At 39.9% G+C, this 18,294-nt stretch overlaps 2 long non-coding RNA genes across 3 annotated transcripts in view; one reads left to right on the top strand and one right to left on the bottom strand.

The window, feature by feature from the left end:
- Positions 1-12,668, bottom strand: part of LOC122173500 (uncharacterized) — a 23,750-nt gene extending 11,082 nt beyond the window's left edge. Inside the window, exon 1 of the long non-coding RNA XR_006173959.2 lies at positions 12,366-12,668. This is a non-coding gene — a long non-coding RNA (uncharacterized LOC122173500). The remainder of the gene's footprint in view (positions 1-12,365) is intronic.
- Positions 1-18,294, top strand: part of LOC101932460 (uncharacterized) — a 25,916-nt gene extending 7,622 nt beyond the window's left edge. Inside the window, exons 1-4 of one of the 2 annotated variants that reach the window (XR_010599658.1) lie at positions 12,794-12,906; positions 13,059-13,176; positions 17,575-17,657; positions 18,233-18,294. This is a non-coding gene — a long non-coding RNA (uncharacterized LOC101932460). Of the gene's footprint in view, positions 1-12,793; positions 12,907-13,058; positions 13,177-17,574; positions 17,658-18,232 lie in introns of those variants that run through there. The other variant, XR_010599659.1, reaches the window with a different exon arrangement.

Here is an 18,294-nt window from a genome sequence, read left to right as displayed (position 1 = left end):
CTCAGACTTCTTCTACCTCCACAACACTGGACAGACTGATAATCTTCCTGTGAACTGTGGTCTAAACTGAGTCATTTGAAGCCCTATACTTACTAATTAAATACATGTCTTTTTAAATTTCCTTTCACCGTTATCTTTGATTAACCTATGAAATACTTTCTACAACTTTAATAATCAGTGACATTTGCTTACAGACTTTCTGTAGGCATTGAAATTACTGTTTATTTGGCTCTGCAATGTCTTAACTTCAAATAAGAAAGTATAATTTTTTTTGATGGGGAAAGAAATTTAGGGTCTAAGCTTGTGAGGTGCTGAGCACTCTTAGTCCCAATTGGCTGAAATCTTGCACTTTATACTCACTTGAGTAGTCCCACTCAGGTCAAGAGGACAACTCAAATGAGTAAGGCAAACAGGATTTGGCCCATTGTCTATAATGGAAATGGACGGCCCTTGCTTTATGTACAGTTTGGTATATTTTAAAGGCTATTTATCATCTAAACTATGAACTTTAGAACTGCAACTTTTTAAAAACATGTAAATGCATGAAAATAATATAATTTGCTTACTACTTTTGTTCTGTGTTAGTACAGTACCTAGCACAATGGGATCCTGATCCATGAGTACAGCTCCTACCCGCTACCATAATACAAATAATAATAATACTCATCCACCAGTCAATACACAGGTGGCAACATGACCATGCTTGTGACAGGCATGAGACTAGCCTATGTCATGTCTTGTAGTTGTCAGTTACACTATGGATGAATTGGGTTACTGGGCCAAATTCTCCTCTCAGTTATACATGTGCAAGTCATTATTTTAAAAAGGGCTTCAGCTAAGTAAATGAGAGCAGAATTTAGTCCAATATATATTCTAATCAAAAATATACCAACACAAGGATGCTGCTGGGAAACTTCCAGACATGCTTCCAGGGATGAAGAGTTTTTTTTCCCCCTCTCTTTTTACAGATCATGTTCTGAACAAAATGCCTTGTATTTTTATATACCTGCAGTTGTGGGGAGGAACTCAGTTTCACAGACAGTCATTGATTCCAGCTGGCTACCTTATAGAGTTAATCCACAGCGAGCCACTGAAGTCAGTCAGAATGATTTCCCCCACAGAAACAATAGGAAACTGGATTTGATGTGTCCAGCATGTAGCATACTGCCTTACTATCTGATAAGTACCAGGTTTATTGATTTCTTAATTGTCCACTTGTGTCAATACTTTCTACTGGGTTTAGCTTAAGTGGCAAAGCTGTTAGAAATAAACCAGGGATAACTGGCACACTGAAAAATAAATGCAGAATGGCCACCCTTGCACTTCCTTTTTTGAGTCAAAGTTTCAAAACTTTTTTCATTTGGAAAGAACATGTTGATATTTTTCCTTTTGACAGTTTTAGATTAAAAAAAACTATCAGAACTTTTTGTTTCATATGAATTTTTGGGGGAATCATTAGGAAAGGGATAGATAATAAGACAGAACATTTCATATTGTCTCTATATAAATCCATAGTACGCCCACATCTTGAATACTGTGTGCAGATCTGCTTGCCCCATCTCAAAAAAAAATATATTGGAATTGGAAAATGTACAGAAAAGGGCAACGAAAATGATTAAGGTGTGGAACAGCTTCCATATGAGGAGAGGTTAATAAGACTGGGACTTTTCAGCTTGGAAAAGAGATGACTAAGGGGGGATATGATAGAGGTCTATAAAATCATGTGGAGACAGTTTCAAAAAAGAATTAGATAAGTTCATGGAGGAGTCCATCAATGGTTATTAGTCAGGATGGGCAGGGATGGTGTTCCTATCCTCTGTTTGCCAGAAGCTGGGAATGGGTGACAGGGGATGGGTCACTTGATGATTACCTGTTCTGTTCATTCTCTCTGGGGCACCTGGCATTGGCCACTGTCAGCAGACAGGATATTGGTCTAGATGGGCCTTTGGTCTGGAGACCCAGTATGGCCATTCTTATGTTCTTAAATTTAAAAATTTGTGACATTTCATTCCATTTTTGATTGAAGATGCTTTTGAAGTTTTCCATGAAATTGATATTCTGTTTTTCAGCCAGCTCCAGTTTCATGCTGCTACTATAAATGTCTCAATTCTGAGTCTAGGTCCCCTACTATGACTTAACTTAGCAGCCTAGTTAAAAGTGTAGTACTGAGGCACGTAGGCTGCTCTTCCTCAGTTCCTGCACACCTTGCATCAGGCACAGAGCTGAGGGTGGGCTTCTGTGCATTTTGTAAAGTACACGGGAGGGAGCTTCCCCCTGGTTATGCGGCTTCTAAAGCTCACAGAAGAGGTGCATCCTCCTGCAAACCTTTTAAGGTGTGTGAGTGGAACAGGATTACAGATTATGAAATTTACATGTGCTGTTATCAGTTTTGGCCACCCAGAAGAGCTTCAAATTTGGAGAGTGAAGATATTACTTTTGATGTTTTTGTTGTTTTCATTTTCATTTTTCTATTTTTTCCTCTTTAAACAACCTCCCCCCATCCATCCCCCAAAAGAATTTCCATACAAAAATGTATGTTGAAAATGTTAAGGTAGCAAATCAGGAAACACCAAAGTTAAGAACTTGAGTCTGTTGACCTTCATGGCACATTGCAAGAATTATTTGTATTTTCAGGCTTCCAAGAAAGGGGCGGGCTAGAAAGGAATAAAGAATGTTAAGGCAGGAGTGGAAGGACTGATTTTCCCCCCCCTATAATTTGAATGGTTTAATAGTTAAGAGGGGATTACCGTATATACTCATTCATAAGCCGAATATTTTTTGTAAAAAAGTGACGCATCAAAGAGCGGGGTTTGGCTTATAAACAGGTCTACCTGCAGCTCCCATTGGCTGGGAATGGTGAACCATGGCCACGGGGAGCTGAGGGGCTCCATGCCTGCAGATGCTCCAAGTAAACAAAATGTTCCGACCCGCCAAGGGCTTACTCTGACAGGCCGGGAGCCAAAGTTTTCCAACCCCTGGGTCCGTTTACGAAAGGGTCATACAGTTTTTGCTATTTTTACCTATCCATTTTGGGGAGTTGGCTTATAACGAACGGGCTAATGAATGAGGTATATACGGTAATTATTTCTTTGATATGTCTTGTAAATGTTTTTAGGATATGCCTAGAGTGATAATGAAGTATATTTTAAAAAATAAAATAAATAATATCACACAGTGTTTGGTGCTCAAGAATAAAGTTATAATGAAGAGGAAAGGTTTTTTATCTACTTTAAAAAAAATGATACAGTAACAGAGCATAGTTCTCAGGTATTGATGTAATAACCAGATCTTATGATGTGTAAACTCACCATAGTCAATGGCAAAGTGATTGAATTTTTTTCTTTGGAATGTTTTTGTCTATCTCAAAATGCTGGGTCACTGAAACTGAAACTTTGTGGGGAAAAATATTGATTTTGACAAAATTTTGTTTAGGTTTCATTTTTATGTGGTTCAATAAGGTCAACATTTTCCTTTCTGACATTTTTAGAATGGAATGTTTCCATTTTTTGTTTTGAAATTTAAACATGTTTGCAATTGGAATGAACACAAAATTTCAAATGGGAGAATTTCCTGTAAAACAGAAAAAAAATTGGTTCCCTCACAGTATTTATGCTTTTGATCCAGTTGATGGGCCAGTCAGAGGTGGGTGTCAAAATATGGGGCACTGGAGCAAAATGAATGAAAGCAATAACATGACACATATGTACAAAATAATGAATGGTTTAGAGTAGGTAAATTGAGCATTCCTGTTTATCCATTTTCATCCATTATCCATTTATCCATATTCATATTCATACAAGAATAGGAAGACAGTTAAAGAAAGTGAAAATCAATAACTTTAAAACTGATAGAAGGATATATTTTTTTGCATGAGGCCTAATTAATTTATGGAACTCACTGCTAAAAGATATCATTAAGGCCAAAAGCTTAGTAGGATTCAAAAGTGGATTAGAACATTTATATGTATGAATAATGAGGACATCCACAAGTATATTACCCTCATATTTCAGGGTATAAACCAACAACCAACTGGTAGCATTAAGGAGAAATTTCTTATATAGGTAGGCTACTCCATAATTATTCATTTTGGTCTTTCTTGTATCTTTCTCAAAAACACCAGGCACCCTGGCTACTGTCACAGTCAAGATATTTGACTAGAAGGACCGTTGGTCTCATGCAGTATGGCAATTTCTAAATGTCTCTAAACTTTTCAAGGAAGCCATTAACATTTTGCGTAATTCCAATAGTTAATTATAATAGATATCAACTATTCAACATATGATTAATTATGCCATCTCTTTTCTGTACAAAAAAGCTCAACACTGGATCAAAGGTAACTAAATCTGCTAATGGTTTTAGAAAATGAAATCTGGATTATGGTGCACTTCAGTGTTTTCTGCAGAAAAATATACAAAATGTTAATATCTGATAGATGAGATTTTCATCATCTTGCATGAAAATCTACTCTGATTATTTCACCTAATTCTTGAAACTATTTTTTAGCACTAGCAACAAATTATGGCATAAAAGAAGATGTGTGAGGGTTTTTTTCCCCGTAGCCAGGCTTTGATCTTTCTCTTGATTGAGGAAGTAAACTTTCAGTGCACATTTCTCTCTGAGAATATTGGTAGCACTTCTACTTGTTCTAGCAAGATTTAGGCTACATCTAAGTTTGAGCTGGTGGGTGTGATTCTCAGTTCATAAACTAAACAGTAATAAGTCACCAGGATCAGATGGTATTCACCCAAGAGTTCTGAAGGAACTCAAATGTGAAATTGCAGGACTACTAACTGTAGTAAGCTATCATTTAAACCAGCTTCTGTACCAAATGACTGGAGGATAGCTAATGTGATGCCAATTTTTAAAAAGGGCTACAGAGTTAACCCTGGCAATTACAGGCCGGTAAGCCTGACTTCAGTTCCAGGCAAACTGGTTGAAACTATAGTAAAGAACAAAATTGTCAGACATATAGATGAACATAATTTGTTGGGGAAGAGTCAACATGGTTTTTGTAAAGGGAAATCATGCCTCACCAATCTACTAGAATTCTTTAGGGGGGTCAACAAGCATGTGGACAAGGGGGATCCAGTGGATGTAGTGTATTTAGTTTTTCAGAAAGCCTTTGACAAGGTCCCTCACCAAAGGCTCTTAAGCAAAGTAAGCAATCATGGGATATGTGGGAAGGTCCTCTCATGGATTGGTTAAAAGCTAGGAAACAAAGGGTAGAAATAAATGGACAGTTTTCAGAATGGAGAGAGGTAAATAGTGGTGTCCCCAGGGGTCTGTACTGGAATCAGTCCTATTTAACAAATTCATAAATGATCTGGGAAAAGGGTTAAACAGTGAGGTGGCAGATGAATTTGCAGATGATACAAAAATACTCAAGATAGTTAAGTCCCAGGCAGACTGCGAAGAGCTACAAAAGGATCTCTCAAAACTGAGTGACTGGGCAACAAAATTCCATGTTGATAAAGGCAAAGTAATGCACATTGGAAAACATAATTCCAACTATACATATAAATGATGGGGTCTAAATTAGCAGTTACCACTCACGAAAGAGATCTTGGAGTCATTGTGGATAGTTCTCTGAAAAAATCCACTCAATGTGCAGCAGCAGTCAAAAAAGTGAACAGAATGTTGGGAATCATTAAGAAACGGACATATAATAAGACAGAAAATACCATTTGCCTCTATATAAATCCATGGTACACCCACATCTTGAATACTACGTGCAGATGTGGTTCCCACATCTCAAAAAAGATATATTGGAATTGGAAAAGGTTCACAAAAGGGCAACAAAAATTATTAGGGAGTATAGAATGGCTGCCATATAAGGAGAGATTAATAAGATGGGGACTTTTCAGCTTGGAAAAGAAACGACTAAGGGGGATATGATAGAGGTCTATAAAATCATGACTGGTGTGGAGAAAGTAAATAAGGAAGTGTTATTTACTCCTCCTCCTAAATCAAGAACTAGGGGTCACCAAATGAAATTAAGATGCAGCAGGTTTAAAACATACAAAAGGAAGTATTTTTTTTTTCACACAATGCACAGTCAACCTATGGAACTCCTTGCCAGAGGATGTTGTGAAGGCCAAGACTGTAACAGGATTCAAAAAAGAATTTAGATACATTCATGGAGGATAGGTCCATCAATGGCTATTAGCCAGGATGGGCAGGGATGGTGTTCCTATCCTCTGTTTGCCAGAAGCTGGGAATGGGTGACAGGGGATGGAGCACTTGATGATTACCTGTTCTGTTCATTCCCTCTGGGGCACTTGGCATTGGCCACTGTTGGAAGACAGGATACTGGGCTAGATGGACCTTTGGTCTGACCCAGTATGGCCGTTCTTATGTTCTTATGCAGACATACGCATGCTAGCTCTGCTCAAAATAGGGTCTGTCTGCTCAAGCTAGTGTCTAAAAACAGCAGTGTGGCCGGGGTAGCATGGGCAGCAACTGAATACAGACGTACCTGGATCCCTTGGGTACATATTTGAGTACCTAGCCTGAGTCACCAGCTGTGCTCCCCTGGCTACAGTGGTATTTTTAGCATGCTAACTTGAGCAGAGTTAACGCAGGTATATCTAAGCAACCTGGGAATCACATCTCCAGGCTCACATATAATAGTATCCTTAGAGAGGCTCCATGAATATGCATATCTAGGCTCCATTCTCTACAGGAACACCAGAGGGCAGCCTTAGTGCTCCAGCATCATAACTTTGTGATATTAGATCATGGACTCATAACACAGCGTGGCAACATAAGTATACATTATCACAAAGTTAAAATGCTGCAATGCAAACCTCCATGCCTGCTCTAACTAAATTGCTGTCACTGATCATTGCAACTTTTAACTTCAGACGTAGCAGCATTTCAGTGTTCCTTACTATCTGTGTAGGTGGATACAGTATGTAATGCATTTTGGAATCCCTGCTCAGAATGAGTTTTTCATAATGACTGATCAGTTGATTGCTCTAGCTACTGGCATTTTTTTAAGGGTTTGATCTATAAAGCCCAGTGTAATTTGGGCCCTGAAAAAATTAGAGACCATTCTTCTTATGGACAATATAGTCTGTTGTAGTAATCTAGGTCGGATGCTCTTGCGAAGAGTCTCTAACCTTGTACTCAGGGGATGGGGTATTATAGGGTATTTTCATGGATGCCCTTGATTCTATAATTTGCTTCCCCACTGATGTGACATGTCCAGGATGAAAGTAAAATTTAACTCTTACCGGTATGGGGGACAGCTCCAGCGGTGATTTAAAGTGTAGCAGCGGTGGCTGAAGCCCCGGGCCCTTTTAAATCACCAGCCCTGGGGCAGGTGCTCCTTTTGCCCCGTTGGCAGCCCAGGAGGGGGAATGACAAAAGGGGCAATGATATTAAAGCGCTGCCGCGGCAGTGCTTTAAAGTCAGCTGTACGGGCCGGCAGCCACTTTTTACTGGTACGCTGTACCAGCCCATTCCGGCTTACCTTCACCACTGGACAGAGCCCAAGTTTGTTGACTTTCAGGACATGTTGTTAGCCCTGTGGCCTGAAGCCTGGAGACAAGGGAGCTCACTAGTGTCACCTGTTGGTGAAGTGAGAGAAGAGCGGCGAGAGCTGTGTTATAAGAGTGTTACCTCACAGAGGGAGCTCTCTGCCGGCATCTTTTGGAGAATAAAGGGAATTGACTGAAACGGCCAGGCCTTATTTGCATTTTAGTTATGTGACAGCTTGGGGTATTTTTGGTTAAAGTGCAGTTAAATTTTGAGCTTGAGGGGCAACAAAATGCAATGGACAAGGACAAGGACAAGATATTGAATGTGTCTGAGGTTACCCTGACTGAGACTGTTGTCAGGCACAGTTAAGGGAGCCAGGACAGAGCCATAAAGAGGGGGAGAGAGGGGAAAGAAGCTCCTGTCTTTTGGTGGGAGCGTTTCTCTGGTGGTTATGACTCTATAAAGGGATTCTGGTAAAAAAGCTGAGCTGAGACTGCTGTAGAACAGGCATGGTGCAGAGCTGAGGGCAGCAATGACTTGAGCTGAGCTGAGGTAGTTTGGGCTGAAGTAACAGAGAGAGCAGCAGCTACGTAAGGGACTCTGGTGTGGGCCTCTCTACCCAGCAGTTAAGCTGAAATCATCCCAGCTGGGTCAGATGGCAGAGCCCCCAAAGTAGCCCAAATAGCACTGGCCTGCTAAAATGCTTGGCCTTCTCCAATGTAAGAGCTGAACATAAGAACGGCTGTACTGAGTCAGACCAAAGGTCCATCTAGCCCAGTATCCTGTCTACCGACAGTGGCCAATGCCAGGTGCCCCAGAGGGAGTGAACCTAACAGATAATGATCAAGTGATCTCTCTCCTGCCATCCATCTCCACCCTCTGACAAACAGAGTCTAGGGACACCATTCCTTACCCATCCTGGCTAATAGCCATTAATGAACTTAACCTCCATGAATTTATCCAGATCTCTTTTAAATGCTGTTATAGTCCTAGCTGGGGAGGAAAGAAGTGACTAAATGCACTAATCACTCACTGTTGCCAAGAGGACTGAGGTGGGGACTATTGTTGCGGGCCCCCTCGTGGGTGGGAGTGTTATCTCACAGAATTTGTTAATGTATTAATTGCTGGTTTTCCAAAGTTTCTTCTGTTGTCCTCTTTTTAATAAAGTTCTCTTTGTTTTAACCTCTGGACTCAGTGCTTGCCAGTGGAGAAGTATTGCTTGTGAGTGGGTGGTAGATAGTTTCTCATGTTTCTGAAGAGGGGCTTGAACTGCTGTTATTTAAATCTTTAAGGAAACCTGTAGCAAACTGAACCAAACCCCTTGTTCCTGCTGTCAACATCTGGCAGGAGGGTTACATTGCTTTCAGGGTATGTTGCTATCTATTTTCACAGACTTTTCTTGAGAAAGTTGAGAATGGGATGAGTTTTTGTTTAAGGCAAAGGATTAGGAGGCAGGTAACTTAGGGCCAAATTCAGGCCCAGTTTGGTTCTGTTCCTGGTTCTGCCACTGAATTCCTCTTTGAGCAAGTCGCTTAACTTGTGTGTGCCTTAGTTTTCAACATTGTAAAATGGAGATAGGAATAACATATACCTCATAAGGCAGGCAAAATAAATTATTGTTTATAAAAGCAATACAAGTTCCCCAGAGAACAAATTCTATGTAGTTACATTACAAAGTATTGTTGTGATAATTATTGGACATGCTGGGCCTGATTGTCCTCTTGCTTTTAACACTGGCTTTATACCACTGTATATTAGGGTAACCAGATAGCAAGTGTGAAAAATCGGGACGGGGGTGGGGAATAATAGGAGTCTATGTAAGGAAAAGCCCCAAATATCAGGCCTGTCCCTATAAAATCAGGACATCTGGTCACCCTACTGTATATTCCAGTGACTTTAGTGAAGTTGTTCCTCATTTAAATGGACGTGAGAGAGGAGAATCAGTCCAGCTGGCTGCATATCAGCCACAAAATATTACAAATGAAGCGGCTATTCAGCCACTTCTCAGCCTCTGGGAGACATTCTGAGTCTCTGATGCTAATTTTATGCTTGTCAAATTTGCTTATGCTCATTATGGCCATTCAGAGAGGGTTTTACAAGTGGTCTTGATGGAAATCAGCAACAGTGGTAAAAAATATTGTCCTCCTGACAGGCACTTATGGGAAACACAAGACCTGTATCTGGGAAACATGAGATAAAAACATATCCTCCACTGTTTCATTGCATTGGAATGTCACTAGCACTACTGAGGAGAAAGAGCCCTCTGTGATTTAGCTTCCTCCTAGGATTAAACAACATGTCTCCTTATGAAAGGAAATCAAAGGCACCAGAAGGATATCTTATTAGGGCTAAATTGCTAAGGAAGGAGGACAGGAATAACCAGAGAAAACGGTGGCTTTGGTTTCTAGCAGAATAATAAACACATTCTGATTTTTCTGCATTGCTCTCTCTTGTGGATGCTTGGTAGTGGATCAGCTTCAGCTTCATGGCAGTTCAGAGGAACTGTGCCAAGGAAAAAGCTCTGATGATATGAATAGCTATTAAAAGTTAAACACATATGACTGGTCAGTATCGTCAAAACATGCCAGAGGCACAGATGCTGTAACAAGTCATGGCATATCTGGTATGTTGACTAGATCACCTACATAGTCCAGGACTCTACAGGCATTTATCCTGTTACTACTTTGTTTTGTTTGTCCATAGTAACCTTTCATTCCTGTGGTTCTCTTTCATCAAAGTTAGAAAAAAGAAGACATTCACTGCAGTTATTTGTTTGTGTTAGGTGAAGTAAAATAAAACTGAATCTCAGACCTGGAAGTTTCATCCAAGATTTCCCCCCCCCACACACACTTCCTTTACACCTTTGATGTCTGCTCTTTACCAACCACCACCCCTTTCTCTCACCACACACCTTCTTGTAATAGCCTTCAAATGAAATTATCTTCCCTAAGACCAAAGAGGAGGTTGTGGTTGCTATAGATGACATCTCACAAGTAGGCACCGCTTGCTCATTGCGTTTATTTCAATCTCTCCTAGCTATGGTACCTGGAGTCGGAAGGGTCACTCCACAGTTTGAACTGGCATATTTTTAAAGTCTTTTCTATAATGAAATATTTATGAGAGGAAATAGGGTTGGACATTCCTGCAGCCAGTTCAGTGTAAGAACACTATGTTCCTTCCTCCTTAGGACATGTAAATGTAGTCAGTTCTTTAATGGAAGACACACATACCTCATTCCTTTACATTTGAAGTGAGCTGTAAGAGGAATGTAAACTTTTATTTGGAGCAAGCCCTCAGGTAAAGGATTACCATGTGCCGCACAAGAAAATTCCAGCATGCCCACCAAAATTCATACTGTGGGGAGAGCTATGAATAGAAAGTTTGTACACTGCTATGAATATGGATAAAATACATCACCACGCAAAATCAAAAACACATATTTTGGATCCCATAATATTTTCAAAAATATATTGAAAAGAAAATAAACACAGATTTTGTGTGTTCATTTACTGTTCGGGGAAGAGAGACAGCAACAACTTTTCTTTCCAATTTATTCATTCTTCTTGATGTATTTCAGACAGTGTGAGGTTCTTTGGGGAAGCACAGCAAATTAATTCCCTGGATCTCTTTATTTCTCAACCTGCTGTACATTCATAAGGAGATTGTCTTGTGCACAGCATCAGCAAAAATTCCTGTACTCAGGACTTGTATTTGATTTTAAAAGGCAGAAAAATATTCCTGTCTATAGCATCACGAATTATCCTTTTCATGAGTGTTACATGCCCTTTATTAATCTTGCTGTCAAATATAATTTGCATTTTCAAAGCTACTTCCTGGTGAATTGTTGTTGCTAGTTTGCTGTGGTCCATATCAGTTTCTTTTGAAATCAAAGAAGTTCTAGGGACGAGAAAACTTGTGTCCATGAGATTCCCAGCTCAGTTTTGCACACCCATGAGCTTTGAATAGTCCAGAGAAGTCTGATGTGAACTGCTGCACCTTTTAGAGGTTTGCCCATCACTTTGCTAATATAAATTTCATATTAAGTTTTATAAAAAGCGACAAAGAGTCCTGTGGCACCTTATAGACTAAGGTGCATCTGACAAAGTGGGTATTCACCCATGAAAGCTTATGCTCTAATACGTCTGTTAGTCTATAAGGTGCCACAGGACTCTTTGTCACTTTTTACAGATCCACACTAACACAGCTACCCCTCTGATATTAAGTTTTGAACTTCTTATATAGCATTGTTCCTCTGACACAGCATTTTTGAAGCCATATACTCTCTGACCTTACTATAATGACATAGGATCACACAGTTGTGTTCACTAGTGTCAAAACTATCGTTTTGACTTTTTGTATAGGTGGGTGAATTATTATTATTTTTTAAGAAAATGGTAGTAAAGGGAGATGTTTTAATAGCAGCGAACAGAAGTAGTAATAATAATAATGTAATACTTTACATATCTACAGCATGTTATTTTAATGATATAATCTACACCGCATATTCCTGGCAAGGAAAGCTTAAATGATTCGCCCAAGGTGACACAGACAGGAGTGGAACGCTGATATTCAGACTCTCAGTCCTGTCCTTTAGCTACAGGCCATGCTTAGAGCTAAATGCCATTTTTTCCTTTCTGTAAAGCTACTTTGTGATTTCAAAGTGTAATTCATTTTTAAATGTGGTCCCTAAATCCTGCATCTGGACAATCAAATTGATACTGATGTGCATAAAACATGTATCAATCAAGTGTCAAACTGTGTGTCAACAGGTGGGATTTGGCCATTTGACTCAGGCACCCAGATCTGAAAACTGAACCCTTGCATATTATCTATGGAACTTGCAAATGTGCAAGGAAGGGAGAAGTGACTGAACAAAGACCTACCTGCACACAGGATGTGAATAACCTCAGTCTCTGCATTCCAGGACACACAGGAACTGCAGTTTCTGTCTGTCCTTATGGATTCAAATCCCCCCAAAAGGAGAACGGAGGACCGTCTCAAGCGGAATGTTATAATGTTCCACCCCCTCCCTATTCCACATACTGGGAAGTCTCTGGACTGTGGCACAGTCCTTCCAGTGAACCCCATGGGGTGATATGTCTTCATACCATTCTCAGGGTGAACCAATAGCTAAATGCCACAATCTGGCCCTCAGTGTGCTCTGGGAGGGAAAGAGGAGCTGGGGATTGTGATAAGATCTCACTGAACTAGCAAGTGGGGTTGAGTGGGTGGAGGTCTGTAACTTTATAGGAGTCTCATTTCATGGTCTGACAGACCATAACACACTCCTCCCATTGCCCACAAGTTCTGCCATAAAAGCAGGTTAACAAAAGGAATTATAAGAGAACAGAATATTCTGAAGCATTTTATGCCCCACTGACAACAGGATCTCGAGCAGATAAATGTTTTTGAACTTGAATTTAGGTCAGCTTTTTGTGAGCACTGTTTATAGAGGAAAAGTGTGTCATCCAGTATTTTATAGGAAAGCTTAAAGTTTCTGCTTCACAGTTGTTTTACCTAAGGGAATGTTTTGTGTGAACTGCTTGGAACTTAATGTTCTTCATTTATATTTACAGAAGCAAATGGAATCCCTGAAGGTGAACACAAAGAGCTGGCACGTGTGAGATTCTCTGCACAGGCCTGTCCCACTGAGTATTGCTGTTCCACTGTGTGCTTTGGAAACTGTGACTCTGTGTAAGAACAAACAGATGGCGTTAATAGAGGGGCAATCACAGCTAAGGATCTGTATTTTTCAGATGTCCAGACTATTCAGACCATATAGTATGCTGTGTGGTACAGTAATGTAAATGCATCCTGCTGACATATGAGAATGAGTACTGTTTCTTTATGCGTGCAGCAGGGAGGTTCTAAGCCAGTGGTGGCCAACCTAGGGCTCTAAGACAACTTGTGGCCCTTGAGGCTCTAAATTGTTGCCTTAAAGGGCACCTGTTTTAAGAATAAAATGTTTATTTGATTATAAATTAAAAACGTGGTCTCTGAATCACACTTTGTTATTTTTAAACTGACGTTCAAAAGGGGAGCTGGAGGGGAGCGCCTCCTGAATTTGGCCCCTCCTTCAGGCAGTCTCTCCTTGAACTGAGAAGCAGAAGCCTACACTCTATTTTGAGACCTCCTTCAGGGGAACCTCCTCTCATTGGCTTCCTCAGTTCCTTACCTCCTAGGGAAGACCAGCCAATCACAGCTGCTGCAGAAGGCAGGCTGAGTTCTCTCCGCTTTCCCTCCACCAGTCGGAAACTTTTAGGTAGGAGAGAGGGAGCAGCCAATACCATTTTCACAAGAGGGTTTGCTGGAGGAAGGAAGGAGAAGAAGGAGCCCAAAAGCTTTTCTTCTCCCTCCCCTATTTTTTAAAAAAATATGAGTTGTTCATCCCTCCACCCTCTTCCTCTGTTCTTCTGTATCCCTGCTACATCAAGCTGGGAAGCGGGAAAAGAGGACTCTCACTGGAACTGCCCTACCTGGCCTGGAGTGCAGGGGTGAACAGTCCCTGGTGCTGCAGGAGGAGCAGAAGCGTGCTGAAGGGCAAAGGGCTGATGTGAGATTGGGGGCAAAAAATTAATGGATTTGGAGGCAGAGGGCTGGGACAGACGTTATTAGGTGGAAGCACAAAATTAATTGGCATTCTGGGGGCTTGGGAGAAGCTCTGTGCCATCAGGCAGCACTTTAAAAAATCATTTAAATGTGATCTCTGTTGAGTTTTACAGTGAGAGCTCCTGAAGTGGGAGTCAAAACCACCATACGCGATACATTTGTGAGAGCTGGTGGCGCTAATTGGCACACACACATTGAAGGTGTGTAGAGGGAGTTAAGATAATCAGAAGACATAGAAAAACCCATGATTTAATGCCTTTAAAACAAACAAACAAAAAAAATCCAACTCATGATTTTGGAGCCAATCTCACATTTTTGGGGAGTGTGACTCATGATTTTTTAACTTTTAGGTTTGGAAATACTGTATGGGAGTCATTGCTTTGTGTCCCCTCTGCTGACAGCCCTTTATAGCAGATCCTAAGTGCAACCACTCTACCACTTTTCAGTCTATGATCGCTTTGACTGTTCATTTTTTATGCTAGGTGCTTGGTCACTGAAGTCACATAGTATTTTTTCTTCTCCTGACTTGGATAAATAAAACTTTTTTTAAAAAATGGGGAAAAAATGAAAATGAACTATAGATAATTATTTATGGGTGACTAAACATTTTTGCTAAAATACATGAAATATTCAGGAATCACAAATGTTTTCAGGAATAATTAGTTGTCACCCAAATATTTGCCAATAACAAATAATACAACTTCAAAAGTTGTAGTGATCCAAACCTGGCACTCTTATTTGGGAGAATAGTTACAAATGAGGGTGTTTTTAAAACACTATTCCTCCAACTCTTGTCCAAACAGTCAAGCATGCAGTCATGAATAACTAATATATTTGCAAAAATTAGCATGGGTTCATAGGAGGGTCATGAATGGGGCAAGGAGTGAGGTTGGGAAGATCCAAGTTTGCAACAGATATTTTTTAGAATAATTTGACCAACTCTCCTCAGGGGAGTGCCAGTTCCTATGACATTTCCAGCCCAATTTTGTGGCCTCAGTAGGTTTAGAAAGTCCGACTAGACTTTAAATAAGTATTTGGACTTTCAGAGGCTTTTCAGAACTGAATCCTTAAACCTTTTTAGACTTCACCCATCATTAGTCTGAATTCCCTCTTTAGTTACGGCCAATCTTGCAGGGCGGTAAGAGAGATGAAGATGTTATAGCTGCCTGAACATAAAGCTCTTTCAGTGTTTACTCTTAAGTTTTGACATTAAGCTGTGAGCAGTGTAAATCATATTCCATTCATATATATGCATCTGTCATGACACTGTCAACAATTTAAACTATTTCACTTGCCTATGTGAGTGACGCATATTTATCATATGTAATATGCAAATATTTAGAGCACTAGTTTTGCACATTTTCTGGGCTGTGAATTTTCTAAGTTGTACACTAATCTTTGTGGCTGGGTCACAAGTACATGTTTTAGTAAATGAAAGTGATTTTCTTACTGTTGTAAAAATAGCTGCTAAGCAGATTTCAAGGAACCTTTTAAAAAATGTCCAGCTGCATTAGTGTGCACAAAATGTGTTTACAAAGATGCACCTAATTTGCATAAACATATAGCAGTTGAATGCATACAGTAAGTGAATATGTGGATGCACAAAAAGCCTGTTTGTGTGTGAAGTTGCATTAACTGCATGTGCATATTAAGGAGAAACATCTCCATACCTATTTTTCAAAATCAGACCCTCCCTGTTAATCTGGGACCCTACAAAGTGGTACATGTACTGTACCACTTAGAAAGTATTCTTTTTTTATTTTTAACTGAGAGATTAAGAATGAATGCTGGAGTGATGAAAGGTGATGTGGGGACGGCTAACTCTGGAAGCAGAAATTTGTTTATTCTCAGGCTGGGTACAAGAGTGCGTGGCTTGGCCTTTTCAGCTTCCCACAATGCCATGGCAATTTAAATGACCTTGGCCTGGAAATATGACTGTCTGCCATTCGCTGGATTTGTGTATCTTCAGAGGAAATGCTTCCAAACAGAGCAGGGGCCATCAAATCCCTTTCCAACTCTTAGGTTATAGTCACCTTATTGAGGATTGAGCTCAGCAATGCCAAGAAGGGATTTATTCACTGATCGGTCTCCTAAATTCTTTGGTGGAGGATGCCTTCCCCGTTACCTAGTGGGGGATGCAAACAATCAGCAAAGGAATGTTTTCATAAACACTCTTTTCCAGACAGTCCTTCATCTATGGAAAACAGTTGTAAAAAGGATATACCTGACCCCACCTCTCCTTGTGCGGTAGAAGCAGACTAAGGATAGTCTACCTACAGAATGCCATCATGATGCCTCAGCTAATTTCAAATATATAGTCAACATTTAGGTACTTATAAGTGCCAAGGAAGATGGCCTGGATGTGGGGAGATGGGGAACTCTTTAAGGCCACTCTAATAATAATTTTCTTAAAACTAAAATGTTTAACAAGTGCTGTTCATAGAAGTAGGAAAGTCTAGAGACCTGATTTACAGTCACAGGTAATGAGTTTAATAATCTCAGTTTATGTTTCTGATTAAATATGTCCTGATAAACTCATTAAACAGTTTGGTACATTCACTGCTGCTGCTAAGGTATTAGCAATGTTTTAGTCAAAACTAAAACCATTTATCATCCTTCACAGAACCAAAGCACCAGTAGGAAGTAACTATGCTGCTGCTCTTAGTAATTTGCTATCATAGGCAACAACCTGATCGTCTTCTTTTGCCAACCCTTAGAACAATTGTCTGTGGTCAAGAACTGAAACTGCAGGGCAGGAATGAACTGAATTGGAGAATACTGCACATTGTCTGCTCACATTATCCATGTTTTGAACCAGTGCTATTAATCCAGTGTTGTTGTTTTTAAAGGGAGAGACAGTTCACAGAAAACATTACAATCTGCTTAATTCACTAACATGGGATGAATCCCTAATTTTTACTGAGCTCAGAATGTTTTTTTTTTAGTGGCATCTCCTGTACTTAAGAGTGAAATAAATTGTTTGGGCATGTGTTTTTTCTCCAGATGTTTCTGTCCCTAGCTGCAAAATTAGACCTACTTCAGCACATGAAAAGGCTTGTTTCCTGTAAAATGCTTCATAAAACTTATGGCAGATTTAGTTTGGAACTGCTCAAAGTGTTCTTAGAATATGAGTGTGGCCTCAGACTCCACCAGGAATGTTTTATAGAAGGTACAGCTGTCTGGAGAATGCTGGAAGTGGCTCCTTGGAGTTTCATCACAGATCCTTCACTGACTGAAATTTTAAACCCACAGTATCTTCAGCCAGGCTCTGAAAATAATTCAACTATTCTTCTGAAGCTATTGAAGAGATGCCATCTTCAAGGAGGAGATCCAAGGGCTGTTGTTGATTTCCTTAGAAACTCTATTCTTAATCAATGGCTTGATGGTGAAAAGATTACCAAAAAGACCTCCAACATAGTGGAATTCATTGCTGCTGGTTGTTTTGTTTGTCAAAGTGTACACTCACTTTTCATTCTATTCCAGAAGCAATTAGAGAGAGAGGCCAGTTAAAGGCAAGGGAGAGAGATGCCAGTTTGACTTACCAGACCTAGATCGTCGAGAAGCAGGTACAAAAAGAAAACAACCTCAGGCATGTTTTCAACTCTATAACAATGTTACCCAAACTTTTTAGGGAGAAAGAGGAAAGAATGCTATTTGTGTCCTTAGAATGTTTGTCTGTATAAAGGAGAATGACATACCTAAAACAAAATGAATTCCTACAGCAAGATCTGCATGCCCTCTTGATTCTGGGACTAAGCAAAAGACCTGTTGGTCTTTGGACAGGTAGTCTTTCTATTTATTTATTTATGGCTTGAAAACTAATGTAATCATCTCTGTCTTTCTGAGCTCTCTTTTCCTTGAAGTAACTTGGCACTTTCTAACATTTGGGAATGTCTGATGGGCCCAGCAACAGTAAATCACTTCTAATTAGAGAAAGTTTGAAACAGTGCTGGGCTAAGATTCTGACGTGAAATGAACTTTACACAGGTTTCAGTATTAAAACTGAAAGATTTCTCAATGCACACACAAATGCTAGTGTCTGAGATGAGAACTTTACTCCTTTCTTGGTAGTGAGTGAGAAAGAGAGATAATTTATTAGAGCTTTAATAGAGTTAACTTAGATGTTGTTCTTGTTTACAAGAATGCAGTGTCGAAGAAAAAGAAGAAGAAGAAGACGACAACAACAACAACAACGACAAACAT

This window comes from Chrysemys picta, chromosome 3, assembly GCF_011386835.1.
Source record: "Chrysemys picta bellii isolate R12L10 chromosome 3, ASM1138683v2, whole genome shotgun sequence".
Lineage (NCBI taxonomy): Eukaryota > Metazoa > Chordata > Testudines > Emydidae > Chrysemys > Chrysemys picta.
Note: the sequence above shows the minus strand (reverse complement) of the source record. Positions and strands in the feature narration are given on the sequence as shown.